General features: G+C 36.2%; 1 protein-coding gene across 1 annotated transcript in view; it reads left to right on the top strand.

Annotated features, from left to right (window-relative positions):
* elfn1a (extracellular leucine-rich repeat and fibronectin type III domain containing 1a) overlaps nt 1-17,819 on the top strand; it is a 119,956-nt gene that overhangs the window by 85,727 nt on the left and 16,410 nt on the right. The gene's annotated exons all lie outside the window — the stretch shown is intronic.

The following is a 17,819-nucleotide window of genomic DNA, read 5'->3' as shown; positions in this document are numbered from 1 at the left end:
AATATCACATGAGTAGCCATGAAAAATGGCTGTATATCAGCATGCTGTGATTGCCTACGCCCGAATCACAGCTGTGTTGATATACAGCCATATCGCACGGCTACTACTATATATATATATATATATATATATATATATATATATATATATATATATATATATATATATATATATATATATATATATATATATCATCAGTGTTTTCCACAGGATTTTGTGAGCGTGGCACTAGCAATGCCAAGGTCATGGGTTCGATCCCAGGGATTGCACATACTCAGATACAAATGTATAGTATAATGCAATTTAAGTCGCTTTGGATAAAAGCATCTGCCAAATGAGTAAACACATTGCCACCTTGAACCTGAATTCAGTATACGGCTTCCCCTTAATTTAAAAGGTAATTCATACATTTTACTTCAAGAAACTATATTGCACAGTAAAAATCACCATTATCTCCTTCTTCTGATACAAGCTAACTGTGAGTACTGCTATATCTAGAGGACACATGATTGTATCCACACATAAATGTGTATTTACAGAGGTCACTGAGGCATGGCAATGACCTTGTGATTTATTTGATGTGCCTTGGTAAAGTAAACTATGTATCCTTTACTAAGTGCATCAATCCTTTTCACCTGTCAGAGAGAGAGGAAGGAGAAACATTTTATCAACAAGCAGTGCTGAGAGTATGTGACCAGTAATGGTTTTTGCAGACGGAACATCTTTTTTTTTTTTTTTTTTTTTTTTTTGGTCATAAACAACAAAATGCTTTATCAAAACCGACTGTCACAACAGAACATCTCTATCAAAACAGACTAAGAAGTGCACATGTGTATACAATATACAATATATAGGTAATTTTTTTGAAAGGAATTCTAAGGGTTGTTTTCTTATATCTCTTCCGGTGTGGTTTTGAAAGGAATTGTCGATGAAGCTGCTGCACAGTCCCTGTAGCATGTTTCCAGCATGCTTTGCTGTTGAGTGTCTAATGACTTGATCCTCAGACTTATTTGAATGGATTACTGTAGTAGATCTGAGATCAGCCTTTAAAACACTTTTTTTTTTTAAACAAAGGTCTTTCTATGCCCATAATTTAGAGTTGATCACAAAGCAAAACTATAACTCCTATCACATTGCATTCAGAAATTAATAACACACTTCACAGAGAGGGAAGTCATCCATAGTAGAGCCCGGAGCTCTCACGTGGGCCGGTTCCCCAGCAACAGCCATTTCCAAATGGTCCAAATGAACAGTGCACCGGCGGAAGAGCTGGAGGCATGACATGGCCGAGCAGACGGCCCCATGAACTCTGCTCTGTGTTGATGATAACATATTGCCTACAGTTGTGCTCATACTTTACATACCCTTTACAGAGTTTCAGTATTGCCAATAAGTATATTAAGACATATTATTTATTTACTTGTTAAGTTACAGCCCTGGACAAACCACAGATTCATGCACAACTAACTCAAAAGACTATAAACGGTCAATGAGAAGGCAACACACAATATTAAGAATCATACCTAAATGGGATGATTCAACACTAGTTATCATACGTTCACATGTATGTTTACATTTCACTGCAAGCTGTATTCTGATAACTACTGTATATATGAGAGAAATAAAAAAAACTTGAAATCTTGTTTGCATAGACAGCAAAATTTACAAAATGAACTTATTGACAGCATCTAAAAATTAAACACTTTTTTATATGAACTTAAAGGATTAGTTCACTTTCAAATAAAATTTTCCTGATAATTTACTCACCCCCATGTCATCCAAGATGTTCATGTCTTTCTTTCTTCAGTCGAAAAGAAATTAAAGGTTTAGGTTTTTGATGAAAACTTTCCAGAAATATTCTCCATATAGTGGACTTCAAAGGGCACCAAACGGTTGAAGGTCAAAATTACAGTTTCAGTGCAGCTTCAAAGGGCTTTAAAGGGCTCCCTATTCTAGTTATGGAAAAAATGTAACTGCGTTTGTTCCATATGTTGGATAGGGAAGGCGTAGGACATACAGCATGCTTTTTGAAGAATAAAATTGCAGTTTTGGCGGAACCACTTGGAAGGCAATCATTTGTGTTTATAAAGCATATACAGTTGTATTTTTTTTAGAAAATGACCGATGGTTTCTCTAGATAAGACCCTTATTCCTCGTCTGGTATCATTTAAAGCCCTTTGAAGCTGTAATGAAACTGTAATTTTGACCTTCAACCGTTTGGGCTCCATTGAAGTCCACTATAAGGAGAAAAATCCTGAAATGTTTTCATCAAAAACCTTAATTTCTTTTCGACTAAAGAAAGAAAGACATGAACATCTTGGATGACATGGGGGTGAGTAAATTATCAGGAAAATTTTATGTGAAAGTGAACTAATCCTTTAATAAATGTTTATGAACTATTTTAAGTTTATAGAATATTGAATTCATGGAATTAATAAGTTGTCTTTATTGTATTTAATCAATGAAATGAATTAAATATTCCAGTGTTTTCATATTTATTTAAAGCATGTGCTTAATTTTTTACATTATAACTGTCTCATAACTGTGATTCATGAAACTTTTAGAATTTCTTATGCTGTGCATTTTTTATGCTGTCAATACATACATATTGTATGTGTAAGTGTATAATTAAGCATTCAGAAATGTACTTGCACACATTAAACATCATATATATATATATATATATATATATATATATATATATACACACACACACACACACCACACAGTATACATACATTCTTAAAACTGCTGGGTTGAAAAATGGACAAATCCAGCAATTGGGTTGTTTTAACCCAGCAGCTGGGTTAAATGTTTGCCCAGCCTGCTGGGTAGTTTTATTTAACTCAACTATTGTTTAAAAATTACATGAATCTTATGAGCATAACAAGCAATATACAGCTATACAGCAGTATACGGCAAAATCAGTGCCAGCTTGCACTGTGACATTATTTGTGAGAGCTGTACATTGTTTTGCCCATTACATCTGCATGGCAGGATAAATAAGGATCCTATGAGATGCTGATCATCTCAATGTAAGAGTCAAATGGCTGCTTCTACTGCTCTATTAATAATTAGAGTAATTAGAGCTTGCTTGTTAATCGAGGTTCACTCGGGCCGAGAGAGGTAATGATGAAGAAAATAAATGTGAGTCGAGGCTGAGAGGCAGCTGTCACATGTTCATTACAGTGAGTGTGACTTCTCTCACTGCCGATGCTGATGAGCACATGGAGCTCTTCCATAGACACTGAGCTCTCATCTGTGTCCTCTTGTCACGGCCTGCAAGGAATCTGTGCCTGCTGAATTCCATAAAAAGATCAGAATTTAACGTCATTCTGAAGTTTGATGTTTGTTTAATAACCACATATTTTGGATAACTGATCATTTTTTAGCTGTATATTTAGAAACATTTCTGTGGTAAAAATGTGGGGAAAAAGTCTGTTCAGGCCTTCCATTCTCATTTGCTCAGCCAAAATGATGATTTACACAGGAAGATTTGTCTCAGTGTGGCCGTCAGATGCTCTCTGACTTCTTCCCCAGTGAAGTGATTGAGTGAAACAGGGCAGTTGTAGGATTTCAGTTTTAGGGAGGCTCAGCCCCCTACCTGAGCATGAGCTGATATGGCTCAGGGGAGTATTTCTTGCTTTGAGTGCAGTAGGCCATGAATTCGAATATTTTCAGTCAAGCGAGATTTGTAAATAAACATTAATATTGCATCTGTTTGTCAGGAGATGTATATCGGTATCGGCGGCATATCTGGCTTTATTTTATATTGTGTTTTCATATGAACGGAGAGCCCTCTGAATGGGAAATAACCTCAGAATGCAGTGGCTTCTTTCAGAGAGAGATCATATAATCATATAATAAGAGTGCTGACAGCTGAGGTAATCACAGATTTTTAGAGAGGCCGAGATGAAAGAAGTGTTTAATGGTGAATGTGTAATTTCTCTAGTGAGCAAATAGAAATGCAAAAAATAATGACTATTTACAAGCAAGTTTTCCTGAATACGCCTCCCATTTGCTATTGGTTGACCAAACAGGTAGCCCCGCCCCAACCACATGCCATTGGTTGAGCCCTTGTTGATGTGAAGAACAGAGCAATGTTTTGAAAGTGCCACAAAGATGCAGTGTTTACACTTTTCTGGGAATCAGCATATACTAATGGCTTACTTAAAACTCTCTGTAAATAAAGCAATTGTGAAATGGCTTAGTGCAATTATCAAATCGCAAAGGCTGTGATTTAAAGGTGCAGTAAGCGATTTCTGAGAAACATTGTCTATATTTGAAATCAAGCCAAACAAACACACCCCTCCCTTCATTGCTCCACCCCCAAAATGCACAAACACACACATTATTATTTTCGTGAAATAGATCAGTAAATGTTTGGTCAAATTGGGCAGCTCTACAAATAAGGCTCAAAGTAAAGCAAACCTGGAGCTTTAAAAAATATATATATATATATATATATATATATATATATATATAAAAATTATCAGAAAAATCACAATTTGATTGCTTTGACTGCTTCAGCTTTCATGTAGGAAGCAGATGCTAATTTAGAGGCAAGAATGCTGATATACACTGTGGGACATAGGATGGTTTAAAGCTGAAGAGAGCACCTTGTCTTAGGCTGTAAGCACAACAACCATTTAAACCCGAGGCCACTCACCTCTAAAGAGGGATCTCTGACCATCTGCCATTGCTTTTTGTTGTTAATTTAGGTATAAAGCTGTATATCAGATAGATATTGCTTTGGCTTACAAAATGAATGAACTCACTTTAATGCATTAATTGGTTTATTCATTTTATATGGTCCGCCCCTGTATCCAGACAGTACGGTTGGCCATTGCTTGCATGCTGAGACTTGAGTACAAACACTATGAGGCAAAGTAGACAGACTTAAGCCATTCACACCATAATCCTATGTAATCCTTAAAGGGCCATGTAACTTCTTTGGCATATGTACCTACCGTTTAAAACTTGGAGAACATATTGATAAAAAGGTTACTACAAAGGCCAGGCGGCCTTAAAGGGACAGTTCGCCCAAGAAGGAAAAATCTGCGTTTTGCTCACCTTTCTAAACTTGTTTTACATTCTTTCCTCTGCAGAACACTAAAGAAGATGTTTTGTTTTTTTGTACAAATAAAGAAAGTCATTGGAGGTCTATTTTGTTTTGGACCCCATTAACTTTCACTGTATGAAAAAAATCAAATATTTTATATTTATACAATTACATCCAATTTAAATGTTCTTCTTTTGTGTATGACATGAGGGGAAGTAAACGATGACAGAATTTTCATATCCCCAAAAATGAAAATTCTGTCATCATTTACTCACCATCATGTTATTCCAAACCTGTATAACTTGCATTATCCTATCATTTTTGTCCATTCATTGAAAGTCTTTGTCAACATTTGCAAGCTTTTTTAAAAAAAAAAAAAAAAATCCTAAAGAGACTATAGAAGTAGCCCATGTGATAACTTTATTGCTATTTTGTTTTATTATTGTTACTTTTTTTAAATGATTATTTCTTCTATATGTTTTATCTTGCCGTTATTTAATGTTACATTTCATGCTTACATTTCACTCCAAGTTGTATTCTGTATATAATGTGAGGAATAAAAATTTTGAATCCTAAATATGAATTAAGTGGTTTAAAAAGTCTTCTGAAGAGACACAATCACTTTATATGAGTAAAAGATTGAATTTAATATATACACACAGATCTCATCAAATATGGTAAACAGAAGCTCAGATTTACTTGCCAAGAACGAGGCTTGTTCTCACGTTTGAGCTTCTGTTTAGAATGTGAGCTTAAAAATTCGTACTTATTACCAAGACTATCTTAGATATCATTATTTGTGTTCTGAGAATAAGTCTGATGGGTTTGGAACAACATGAGGGTGAGTAAATGATGACAGAATTTTCATTTTTGGGTGAACTGTCCCTTTAAGATATTCCAGTTAGACCTGAATAGTTGAAAAGGTGAGGAATATTTGCACAGAATCCCTTAGTAACATAATTGCTTTATAAATTAAACCAGCTTTTAGTATCCACATCAAACTCAGGTTACACTCTAAGGAAACATGCTTTGTCAAACGATTATTTATTCATGTAGCATGCTTTTTTATGTGCTCTTGAAAGGGTCTGGTACAGCACTACAGGTTTTTAGCTGAATGGACTCGCAGGCCGAGCTCTGCGGATGCAGATTAGAAGATGGAATGCTTTTTGGCGTCTCGGGCTTCGTGGACTCTCTCTCTCTCAGGCATGAGATGCAGTAGTAATGGCTGTATAATGCCTACGATGATCTCAGTGATGACATGAGATAGAGAGGTGTGAGAAAAGAGAAGCTTTGTGTGAAGTGTGGAAAGTGCCATCTAGTGGCATTAAAGGCCTGCTCTTTCATCTTGCTTGGCACGTCATCATAGCTTGAAAGGAGTTTCTCTCATGCATTTGTGAAAAAAAGAGCAATGCCATTAGATAGCTCGCCCTTATCTATCTATCTATCTATCTATCTATCTATCTATCTATCTATCTATCTATCTATCTATCTATCTATCTATCTATCTATCTATCTATCTATCTATCTATCTATCTATCTAATTTCATCCCAGTTCCTTATATTTTCCATGCTTACAAATGATCAGACTGAAATTGGAGTGGTGATCAAATAAGACTAGCTTCTGTTTGCTGCAACTGCTGTAAGGATTTAGAGGAAGTCAAAGGGAAAGGCATTGCCAAGAGCCAATGAACTGTATTTCTGTAGGAGTGTAATAGTGTCGAGATTGATTAGATGTTGTCATCTGATATGGGGTTCTCATAATCTTAGAGTCGCTGACTGTTTCTAAAGAAACAAATTTTACAAACTAACGCTTTTGAGGAAGAGACCCAAAAGAATTATTTACAGACTTTAAAGAGCCTGTCACACAAGCTTAACTGATCTCTCATAAAGATGTCAAGATAAATTGCCCTCATAAGATTTGAAACTCAAACGTCTCTGCTGAGCAATAAAGCTAGATGAGAAATTTAGTTTACTGTAATTGCCATAAACACAAAATTACCCCTAAACGTAACAATTTAGAATAAAGAGTGTAGAAATCTTCTAATATTATGGTGTCTCTGTTGTTGCTGCCTGTTCTTCGGTAACAATATTTGATATTCGCATTAACAAGGTCATTCACACTGACAAAACAACTGAAAGTCATTCACTTTTAATGAGAGCTATTGATTGCAGCAACATGAGTGACTGTGATCATTGCAAGAAATGTTTACTTTATGCAATTGAGAATTAACAACTAACAATGGGAGAGCGGATGGTAAAGCTCACCTTCTGATGGATACAAAATCTTTCTGATGGTCGAAAATCTTTTTTCTTTTTTTTCCCATTTAAACATGAAATTAAACTGAAAGTTTTAGGATTTCAAAGGATTAGTTCACTTCAGTATTAAAATTTCCTTTATAATTTACTCACCCCCATGTCATCCCCAGTTCGGGAGGAGCAACACTCAAATGATCTACCCAACGAAAGGTCACTTTCTAAAAAACATAAAAAAATGATATACTTTTTAACCACAAATGCTCATCTTGCACTAGCTCTGCGATGCACGACGCATTATGTAATCACGTCGGAAAGGTCACCGTGGTAGAGCAAAAAACTCCAACTTCAAAATCAAAAATTTTTTGTGAAGGCCAGTTAGCTTAGTCTTTGCACATTTGCTTTGTAGACACTGAATCGGTACTTTCGCTTACGTCACGTGTAACCTTTGTTACGTGAATATTTCATGCCTGTGGATCGCAGAGCTGGTGCAAGACGAGCATTTGTGGTTTAAAAGTATATACATTTTTTTTTTTTTTTTTTTTTTTTTTTTTTTTGAAAATGACAGATCGTTTTGCTAGATAAGACCCTTATTCCTCCTCTGGGATTGTGTAGAGCCCTTTGAAGCTGCACTGAAACTGTCATTTGGACCTTCAACCCATTGATCCCCGTATATGGAGAAAAATCCTGGAAGGTTTTCCTCAAAAACCTTTTTTTTTTTTTCATAAACATCTTAGATTACATGAGGGCGAGTAAATTATCAGGAAATTTGATTTCTGAAGTGAACTAATCCTTTAAAGATTTCAAAATGACATAAAGCAAAAAATAAAGATTATGCCATTTTAGCACATCTTATCTGCTGTAATTACAAATTTGTATATTAAAGGGATAGTTCACCCAAAAATGAAAATCATCCCATTTACTCACCCTCATGCAATCCCAGGTGTATATGACATTCTTCTTTCAGACAAACACAATCAGAGTTATATTATAAAATATCCTGGCTCTTCCAAGCTTTATAATTGTAGTGAATCGTGATCCTGATTTAGAAGCCCAAAAAAGTGCATCCATCCATCCATCCATCCATCCATCCATCCATCCATCCATCCATCCATCCATCCATCCATCCATCCATCCATCCATCCATCCATCCATCCATCCATCCATCTTAATCTTAATCTCTGTGGGGGTGAAGAGCATGCTAGCAATATGCTCGGCTCCAAATAACCAGATGTTATGCCCAGAACACATTATGAGTTCACTTGGTAATAATGAGGCTTTGTAAGAGGTTTCCATGGCAGCAGCACAATGCCCTTGCTTTCTATTCTGCTGTGTCATGTTTATTAGGTGTTTTGTAATGTGAAAGCATGCTTACAAGAGGGAATCCTGGGGAAGCGAGGCGGCAGCGGAACAGCTCCACAGGTTATTTTCCCCCCTTTTTTCCCACCGACGGAAGATGGTGGCCGCCACATTTCAAAAAACATTTCAGACTTAATGAATAGCATGAGCATGGCAAATCCATATTTAAAGTAATTGTGTCCTGCTGTAAGAGGTTCCACTCTAGTGAACCCTTTAGGTTGCATTGCTAGTATTTTCTGTACATCCAACAGTTTGGCAACCAGCACATATCATCATTTAGAGTAGAGTACATTGATCTTTTCTAAACTGTCTATGACATTATAAACCAATACAGGAATACAATACTCATAACAATAGCAGGGAAAAGAATGGTTGGGAAAAGGCTGCATAACCACCAATTTTTTTCTGAATCAGGATTTTCAGAAGAAAGCACGACAAGAATGGAAATTCTGACATAATTTACTCACCCTCATGTTGTTTTAAACCTGTATGCTGTTTTTAAGGGGCCCTAGAACTTTTTTTAAAAAGATGTAATATAAGTCTAAGGTGTCCCCTGAATGTGTCTGTGAAGTTTCAGCTCAAAATACCCCATAGATTTTTTTAAATTCATTTTTTTAACTGCCTATTTTGGGGCATAATTAGAAATGAGCCGATTCAGGGTGTGTGGCCCTTTAAATCTCGTGCTCCACGCCCCAAGAGCTCGCGCTTGCCTTAAACAACATAAAAAAAGTTCAAACAGCTAATATAACCCTCAAAATGGATCTTTACAAAGTGTTCGTCATTCAGCATGTCTAATCGCGTAAGTACAGTGTTTATTTTGATGAATGAGTTTAAGGCTGTGCTTCGTGGCTAACGGCTAATGCTACACTGTTGGAGAGATTTATAACAGTATTACTTTCTTTTTAAAATGAAAGATATTTGGTGTTTAACAGCCGAAATCCCAATAAACTGAAAAAAAAAAAAAAAATAAATAAATAAATATATATATATATATATATATATATATATATATATATATATATATTCTTCAAACGTATCTACAGTAATTTTTGTTTTGCCGAAGAAAGCCATAGTGGTTTGGAGTGATGAGAATTTTCATTTTTGAGTGAACTAACCCTTTAAGCAGATCGTGACCATTTCCTGTGCTCTCTTTTATCATGTGTTTTTCGATGGCCCAGCTCTTGTTCGTTGGATGACAAAAATGAAAGAGCATCCGAATGGTGTGCTGGGCCACGTTAACCTATCAAACTGTGTCTCATCTTCTTTCCATCTCCGTTTTTTTTTTTTTTTTGGACCGGAGCTGGCTGATGATGTGCTGTAGGCTTCCATATCCTGAGTCAGCAGTGGGAAAGGAGTCAGCTCCCGTCCTCCTGCCTGCAGCTGCTCCACGCAAAGGCCACAGCACCGAGCGAACGAGTTGATGGTCTGGAAAATTGCATTAAAACCTGCAGGTCTTATTCCACCGTCCATCATGTACATTTCATGTGCTGAATCAAATTAGCTCAGTTATAGATTGACGCCGTTTCTATGGAGAAACAGGTGCTTTACAGCCTGATTATTGTCATATCCTTAAGTTTAATTACCTGCTGGGATAGTAATATGGGGCCTTGGAGATTTTGTTCTCTCGGCTGCATTCAAGCATTTTAGGGTTCTTGAGTCTTTGTACTGGATAAATCCTGAACATAAATGATTATTGGCTGTACCTGCTTGTGTTGCTTAAAGGCGAAGTGTATCATTTCTGCACCACTAGTGTCACTAAGTGTCATTAAAAAATATTGAATGTTTTCAAGCAGGTTTTCTGAACATTCCTCCGTCTGCTATTGGTCGGTCAAACAGATGCCATTGGTTGAGCAGTTGTTGCTGCTGCTGATCGAGATGGTCACACAATGTTTTAATAGCACCACATTACACTCTGGTTTACTTATAGTCATCTTTGCATAGCAAGTGAATAAGAAGAAAGTACAGTATGTTAACAAAATTACACTATACATTTAAAGAGTCTTGGACAGGATGGCATCTGTCATTTTCTGATCCATTTCTTCATTTCCTCTTCACTGGCCTGTCCATCCGTTGTAGCAGTAAACTGTAAAATTGTGTATTTCATTAATTCAATATTCAAATATTCCTCCTTCCCTCTAAATTATACCCTAGAGGTTTTCTTCAGTTTACTTAGGCCAGTTATCTGAAGGGCAGACTTCAACAGCATACAGTACTCTTATTTCAATTTTAAAAGTGTATGTTTAGTCTTGAATAAACAATTACAATTATACGGCACCTAATGTCATGAAAGTAACATTGGTTTTCCTCAAGGTGTCACAAAATAGCTTGTTAAGCATGTATTGTACATGAATAAAAAATATGGTTTAGTTCAGTTACTTAAAATCTTGGAAAAAGTTTTGTGAATTTAGTGGGGGTTTTTTTCATGTCATTACATTGTTTAGGCCATAAGAAACAAATGAAAAAAGAAATGACATGTTTAGGCAAAAACAATGGGATTATTTGTTCATTCACCAATCAGTTTTTAGGTTTCAGGGTTTTTTTTAACCAAACTTTGTATAAAGATGATTCTCAACTATGATATGAAAGATATAACAGAATGAATTAATTTACCATTTTACTTTATGCAGTATGTAGGTAAAATGGCCATAAATTGGTAGTCCCATTCAATACAATGTATCTATTCTATACAATGTATCTAATTTGCATATTAATGTATTCTTGGGGAAACATATAATGGAAAAAAAGTGAAATATGGACACATTAATTGGCAACATTTTCATAATAATATCTCATTTTTAATAGGAATATTGATATATAATTTACTTTCCTATTCACTTGCTGTGTCCCAAAATTCCACATAAACATGCTTTAAATCCTGATGTTCACTATACAGAAATCAATGCCATTTTTTGTAATAGAAAGTCATAATTTGATTAAAAACCCCATAACATTTCCCTGAGATGTTGATTCATGATAATTTTCAATTTGAAAATTAGTCTTATTTAACTGATATTTTCAAAATGTTATCATATTTCTATAAGAGTGCTAAATTTGATCACTAAATTAATGTCAGTAATTTTTAAAAACCAAGAAAAAGTTACAGGACATCCAGACTTAAAACTGTGTCATTTATGGTGTCAGAGAAATTCACTCAAATATAATGTCCACTATGGTTGTCAAAAGTACAGACTTCGTTATGTCACAGGTTTTTGAAGCAATTAATCTTTGTAGCCAATCACAGACGTATCTGTTGAGTGTGTGAACACAATGGCCAATGTCCAAAAATGCTAGGGGGAAATGCTGGTATCGTCCCATTTTTAGAATTTCAGTACCAACTTTTTTGACAACCCTAATGTCAAAAGTCTAATGACAAAAGTCTATTCTTGTGTCCCAGGAGGTTATTGAATATTATATATATATATATATATATATATATATATACAGTGCTCAGTACACCCCCTTTGAAAAGTAACATTTTAAACAATATCTCAATGAACACAAAAACAATTTACAAAATGTTGACAAGACTAAGTTTAATATAACATCTGTTTAATTTATAACATGAAAGTAAGGTTAATAATATAACTTAGATTACACATTTTTCAGTTTTTCTCAAATTAGGGTGATGCAAAAATGAGTGCACCCCACAACAAAAACTACTATATCTTGTACTTTGTATGGCCTCCATGATTTTTAATGACAGCACCAAGTCTAGGCATGGAATGAACAAGTTGGCGACATTTTGCAACATCTATCTTTTTCCATTCTTCACGAATTACCTCTTTTAGAGACTGGATGCTGGATGGAGAGTGATGCTCAGAATTCCCCATAGGTGTTCGATTGGGTTCAGATCAGGAGCCACTGAATCACTTTCACCCTGTTCTTCTTCAGAAATCCAACAGAGGACTTAGATGTGTGTTTAGGATCATTGTCATGTTGGAAAAAAAAGGGGCACGGAGTGATGATAGCATCTTCTCTTTCAGTATAGAGCAGTACATCTGTGAATTCATGATGCCATCAATGAAATGCAGCTCCCCGACACCAGCAGCACTCATGCAGCCCCACATAAGGACACTGCCAACACCATGTTTCACTGTAGGCACCATGCATTTTCTTTGTATTCCTCACCTTTGCGACGCCATACAGTTTTGAAGCCATCAGTTCCAAAAACATCAGTCTCATCACTCCAGAGTATAGAGTCCCAGTAGTCTTCATCTTTGTCAGCATGTTTTTCGTGTTCATTGAGATATTGTTTAAAATTTTACTTTTCAAAGGGGGTGTACTCATTTACGTTGAGCACTGTATATATATATATTATATATATATATATATAAATATATATATATATATATATATATTCTTCAGACTTTTTTACACTTTTTTTAATAACATCCTTGTTAACCCATCAAATACACAATATCTAGTGATCTGACCTTGAGGCATTTTAGCGCTCACTAATGTGCGTTGTCCCTAAATGTCCATATTAGCATATCTAAATATTCAGATCCTGATAAAGAAATTGAAATTGACAGGAATCACAAGGTCACATTTAAGTGAGAGTCATCCATTCATTTGAGTCACCTTCAGTTTATATTTGCCGGCCACGCCAGTGGGCATGAGGAAATAATAGGCTTTGTCCCACAAACAAATGAATCCGAAGTACCCTGAATCGTCACAATGGCGCTCACTTATCAGCAAGGTAACGTTAGATAAAGATAATTAGTGTGCAGAGCCCCAAGGCAGACTCTGCTCTTAACTGAAGCGTTAGGGACGAACCTGAAATTGCATCTCCACAGTCATAAGAAAAAGTCCAGCTCCATTCACATGGAGAGGTCTGGCCAGGGCAAGACCATTGACACTCAATTCCAGCCAGTTCTTCTCTGGTAATTAACGTACAACGCTAATACCATCTGATACAAATGAAGCACGACTCCTGCCTCCTCATAATTCTCTCTCACTCGAAAGTAATTCAAAAGTTCGATGTGCCCGAATGTCCTCCTCTCCCACGAGAGCTGGCATCATTACAACTGAATTGTTTCAGCACCTCTGAGCCCCTTCTGTGAAACTCTTTTATGTTTTCCTGTGACACACGTATGAATTCGAAATGACTTCAAATAAGCAGTCGGAGAACATCACAGAGGGGCGGCCTCAGAGGGGTTCAAACACCTTCAGAATGCCACTGAAGGAAGGCGAAAGGAAACTAGGGTGGGGCTGGAAATATGAGGGAAATGACAAGGAAGAAAAGAGGGACCTGGGTAATTGGAGGGCGGAGAGAGGGATGAAAGAGGCAACAACAGGGAGGAACTGTTTTTCAGCTTGCGTGGAATACAAAGTTGAATTGAGAATTAATTAATTAGATGTTGCAAACAGTATATAGAGCTGTGATATGAATTTAAGAAAGTAGAATCAAAATGGAATACTCTATATTACATTTCGAAGTAGAGGTGAATTCAGGTTGATTGGGGCACTTTTCAGAACTTGGTTAGCTTTTAATTGAGCTTTTTCCCCCAAAAAAAGTTCAAATATTTGTAGAAATAATCGTTTTCCATTCTCATCTTCACTTTCTTGTCTCAAACACTTCATTTCAAGAGCGTTACATCGTTCAGAAATCCAAGTAAATGCTTTGATTGGCAAATTTTATTGAACCATATAACATGTAGAGGAAAGTTGTAATTAAATTGTGATTTCAAATCATGGCATTTCAGAAGGGTGGAAAACAAAAACTCATATTTTACACTAGAGAGTTAGCTTAGTGGTACAGAACTTGCAGTAAGTTTATAACCTCGTATATGTGCAAATATCAAGGCCATTTCGACATTTTATGACCCCTTTAAATTGTGACTTTTTCCCAACCCTGCTATGGTTAAACTGACAGTTCTGCTGACAGTTCTTGGGTGGTGAGATAGTTACAGTAGTCAGTGTATCTGCGTCCTCCAGAGTGATGTTGAACCCTCAAGGCTTTACAGAAGATCACAGCAGAATAGCTGCTCCGTTCAGTCTAACAGGATTTCCACCAGCAGTGTTCACTACACACATGGCATTCTACAATACTGCTTTGAATAGTCATGTGTAGAATTCAGTTAATGCAGATCTAGAACCTTTATAGATCATTATGGAACACTGATCAGATGTTTCTCCTTAGATTCCTTATAGGACAAATAAAAGTATAAACAAATAAGACTATACCTGAGATTTTACACTATAAAAATGATATGGCAACAGGGGACTTAAAATCTACCATCATTATAACAATAGCATATTTAGATGAAGGTCACATTAGAAGAGTCATGCAGATTGTTTATTTTGTTCCATCTAAACAGTGTAGCGTGCTTCTCAGTCTGCAATCAAGTCAGAAATTTCAATATGAACTGAAATATTTATCTTAAATTTTTCATTCAAGGTCAGCCTTGGCACATCTGTAAGGGCGAAATATTTGGGTTTAACTAAATACATTTAAAAAAAAATAATAAATAAATACAGGGATAGTGTGTTAAAAACACATTTTAGTTCATGCACAAAATAGCACAGTTGAGTACACTTAGATGTTCTTAAGATTATCTTAAGAAATCCTAAAGAAGAATTTTTAGTATAAAGTACAAAATTAGTGCGCGAAAATAGAGCACTTTAAAGGGTTAGTTCACCCAAAAATGAAAATTGTGTCATTAATTACTCATGTCGTTCCACACCCATAAGACTTTTGTTCATCTTCGGAACACAAATTAAGATATTTTTGATAAAATCCGATGGCTCAGTGTGGTCTCCTTTGCCAGCAATGTCACCAAATTATCAACAATATGTAGTGATGGCTGATTTCAAAACACTGCTTCAAATCTTTATGAATCTTTTGTTTTGAATCAGTGATTCAGATCGCATATCAAACTGCCAAACTGCTGAAATCAAGTGACTTTGGCGCTCCAAACAACTGATTTGAATCAAATGATTCGTAAAGCTTTGAAGCAGTGTTTTGAAATCATCCATCATTATATATTGCTGAAAAGTTGTTATTTTGTTTTTATGGTGCACAAAAAATATTCTCGTCGCTTCATAACATTAAGGTTGGACCACTGTTGTCACATGAACTGATTTAAATATGTCTTTAGTAGCTTTGTGGATCTTGAGAAGTTCGGTGGCATTGCTGGCAATAGAGGCCTCACTGAGTCATCGGATTTCATCAAAAATATCTTAATTTGTGTTCAGAAGATGAACGAAGGTCTTACGGGTGTAGAATGACATGAGGGTGAGTAATTAATAATAGAAAGTTTCATTGTTGGGTGAACTAACCCTTTAAGTAGATTATGGAAGTGAGTTGTGTGTACTTGAAGCCTATCGATCAACATTAAAGCGCCACACTCAGGCTGAATAACGCAAGGACAAAATTGTGTCTGCATGTGTTAAGCAATTAGAAGAGCGCTAAGAGCGCTGTTTTTACTGTATTTTGAATCAAATAAATGTAGACTTGGTGAGCATAATATACTTCTTTCAAAAACATTAAACCTGGTAGAGTAAAATGAAATCTGCCTCACAATAGCATAAGCTCAGATCATTTGGTTTAGGAAGAATTTGATGAAAAATATTTGAGTTCATATTTGAAATCTCTGACTTGATTGCAGACTTTACTCCCTTTTATTGCATTGCAGTGTTGGGGAAACAACAGAGATATTAAAGAAATCTCTTTTTTTTACATTTTCTTTTCAAATGAAATTATAGCACAATCTTAAATGGCCAGAACAAGGAACATTTTACATGTGCTTAATGTGTGGTAAAAACCTTGGAGTTTATCTACCGCCGTCTCATTAGGTAGTGCACAGGGAACAACAGAAAAAGCCATCACTGCTCTGCATGCTCGCCAATGCGAAATGTCACCCAGACCAGGGAGCAGCTGTGCACTCCCAGAGGAGGCTCCGTCTGGCTTGAAGACCCTGACTGTTCTGGCCTACAGCACACATGGCCTCCACTGGACCATGGAGACTCAGGCTATTAATGAGGAATGGACAGAGGAGAAAGCAGAGCTAAGAAGGGTCCCTACAGACACTATTTCCATTTGTTTATGTTGCTCATTTAAGTGTGGAGTACAGGCTTCCTCAACAACACATGCTGTTAATGCAATCATTTATATTAATATTTGCAAGAGATTCAGTATGTTTTTAAGGAGCTTGGGGCCAAATGCAAGCAAAAACATGAGTAACAAAATTTGAATATAAATGATGGCTTATGCAGATCATCTGTGTCCATTGCAAACATACTTCAGTGTTTACTCTAACAAGTTCGGCGGCTCATCTGTAATGCATGCCGACACTGCGGTAAAATCAGTCTAACTGGAGTGAGTCAGGCTGGACAAACAGCATGTCTATGTTATATTAATGAGCCAAGTCTCTATTGGTTTACTCAGAACTTACCTAGAGGACTAAAGGCCTCTGTATCCTGCTGGCTGTGGTTATGCATGCTCTTGGCCTTTGCCATTTTGTTGCTTTAAAGGTCATGGACTTGGGAGAATGGACTGCAGGATGGAGTCTGTTTTCTTATGCCCATTAAAGCCTTCAGTCATTCCACTTCACATTTTCCACTGATGGATTTCTCATATTCATTTCATGGACATTTGAGTTCAGTAGGTAAAGTTTTTGTAAAGGATAGAGGAAAGTGCCTCTGTAATTTGCCTCTCTGTTCTCTTTTCATGCTCAGTTGGAGACTAAGCTGGAGAGGAACTTCATTGCATTAAGATCATCCCAGTATTCCTTAGTGAGCCCTCCACTATAGTCCATTTTATCGCAAATTACAGAGTAAAAATGGTAATGATAAAAATAACGATGAAGATGATGAAGAGGAGGACGACGAAAGGGTGAGCAATGATGTTGATGATGGTCGTGCTCTTTTCCAGTGTTGGTGGTGATTACTCCCACTGGATTCATAGTTGTGAGTCTGACTTGGATCCTTTGAAAATTTCTAGATTTTTGTATTGTAAAATGTGGTCTGATCTTTAAGAAAATCACAACTATAGACAAACACAATCTGATGTAACTAGTAACACACAAACGGTTGTAATTTTCAACACTTTTGTTGAAGACATTGAGTGATCATTTACAGTACAGGCTGTAAAAAAGTAAGTGAATCTCTATGTTATGACTTTTTCAAAAGCTAACTGGAATCA

Source organism: Megalobrama amblycephala, linkage group LG1 (assembly GCF_018812025.1).
Source record: "Megalobrama amblycephala isolate DHTTF-2021 linkage group LG1, ASM1881202v1, whole genome shotgun sequence".
In the NCBI taxonomy this organism is placed as follows: domain Eukaryota; kingdom Metazoa; phylum Chordata; class Actinopteri; order Cypriniformes; family Xenocyprididae; genus Megalobrama; species Megalobrama amblycephala.
Note: the sequence above shows the minus strand (reverse complement) of the source record. Positions and strands in the feature narration are given on the sequence as shown.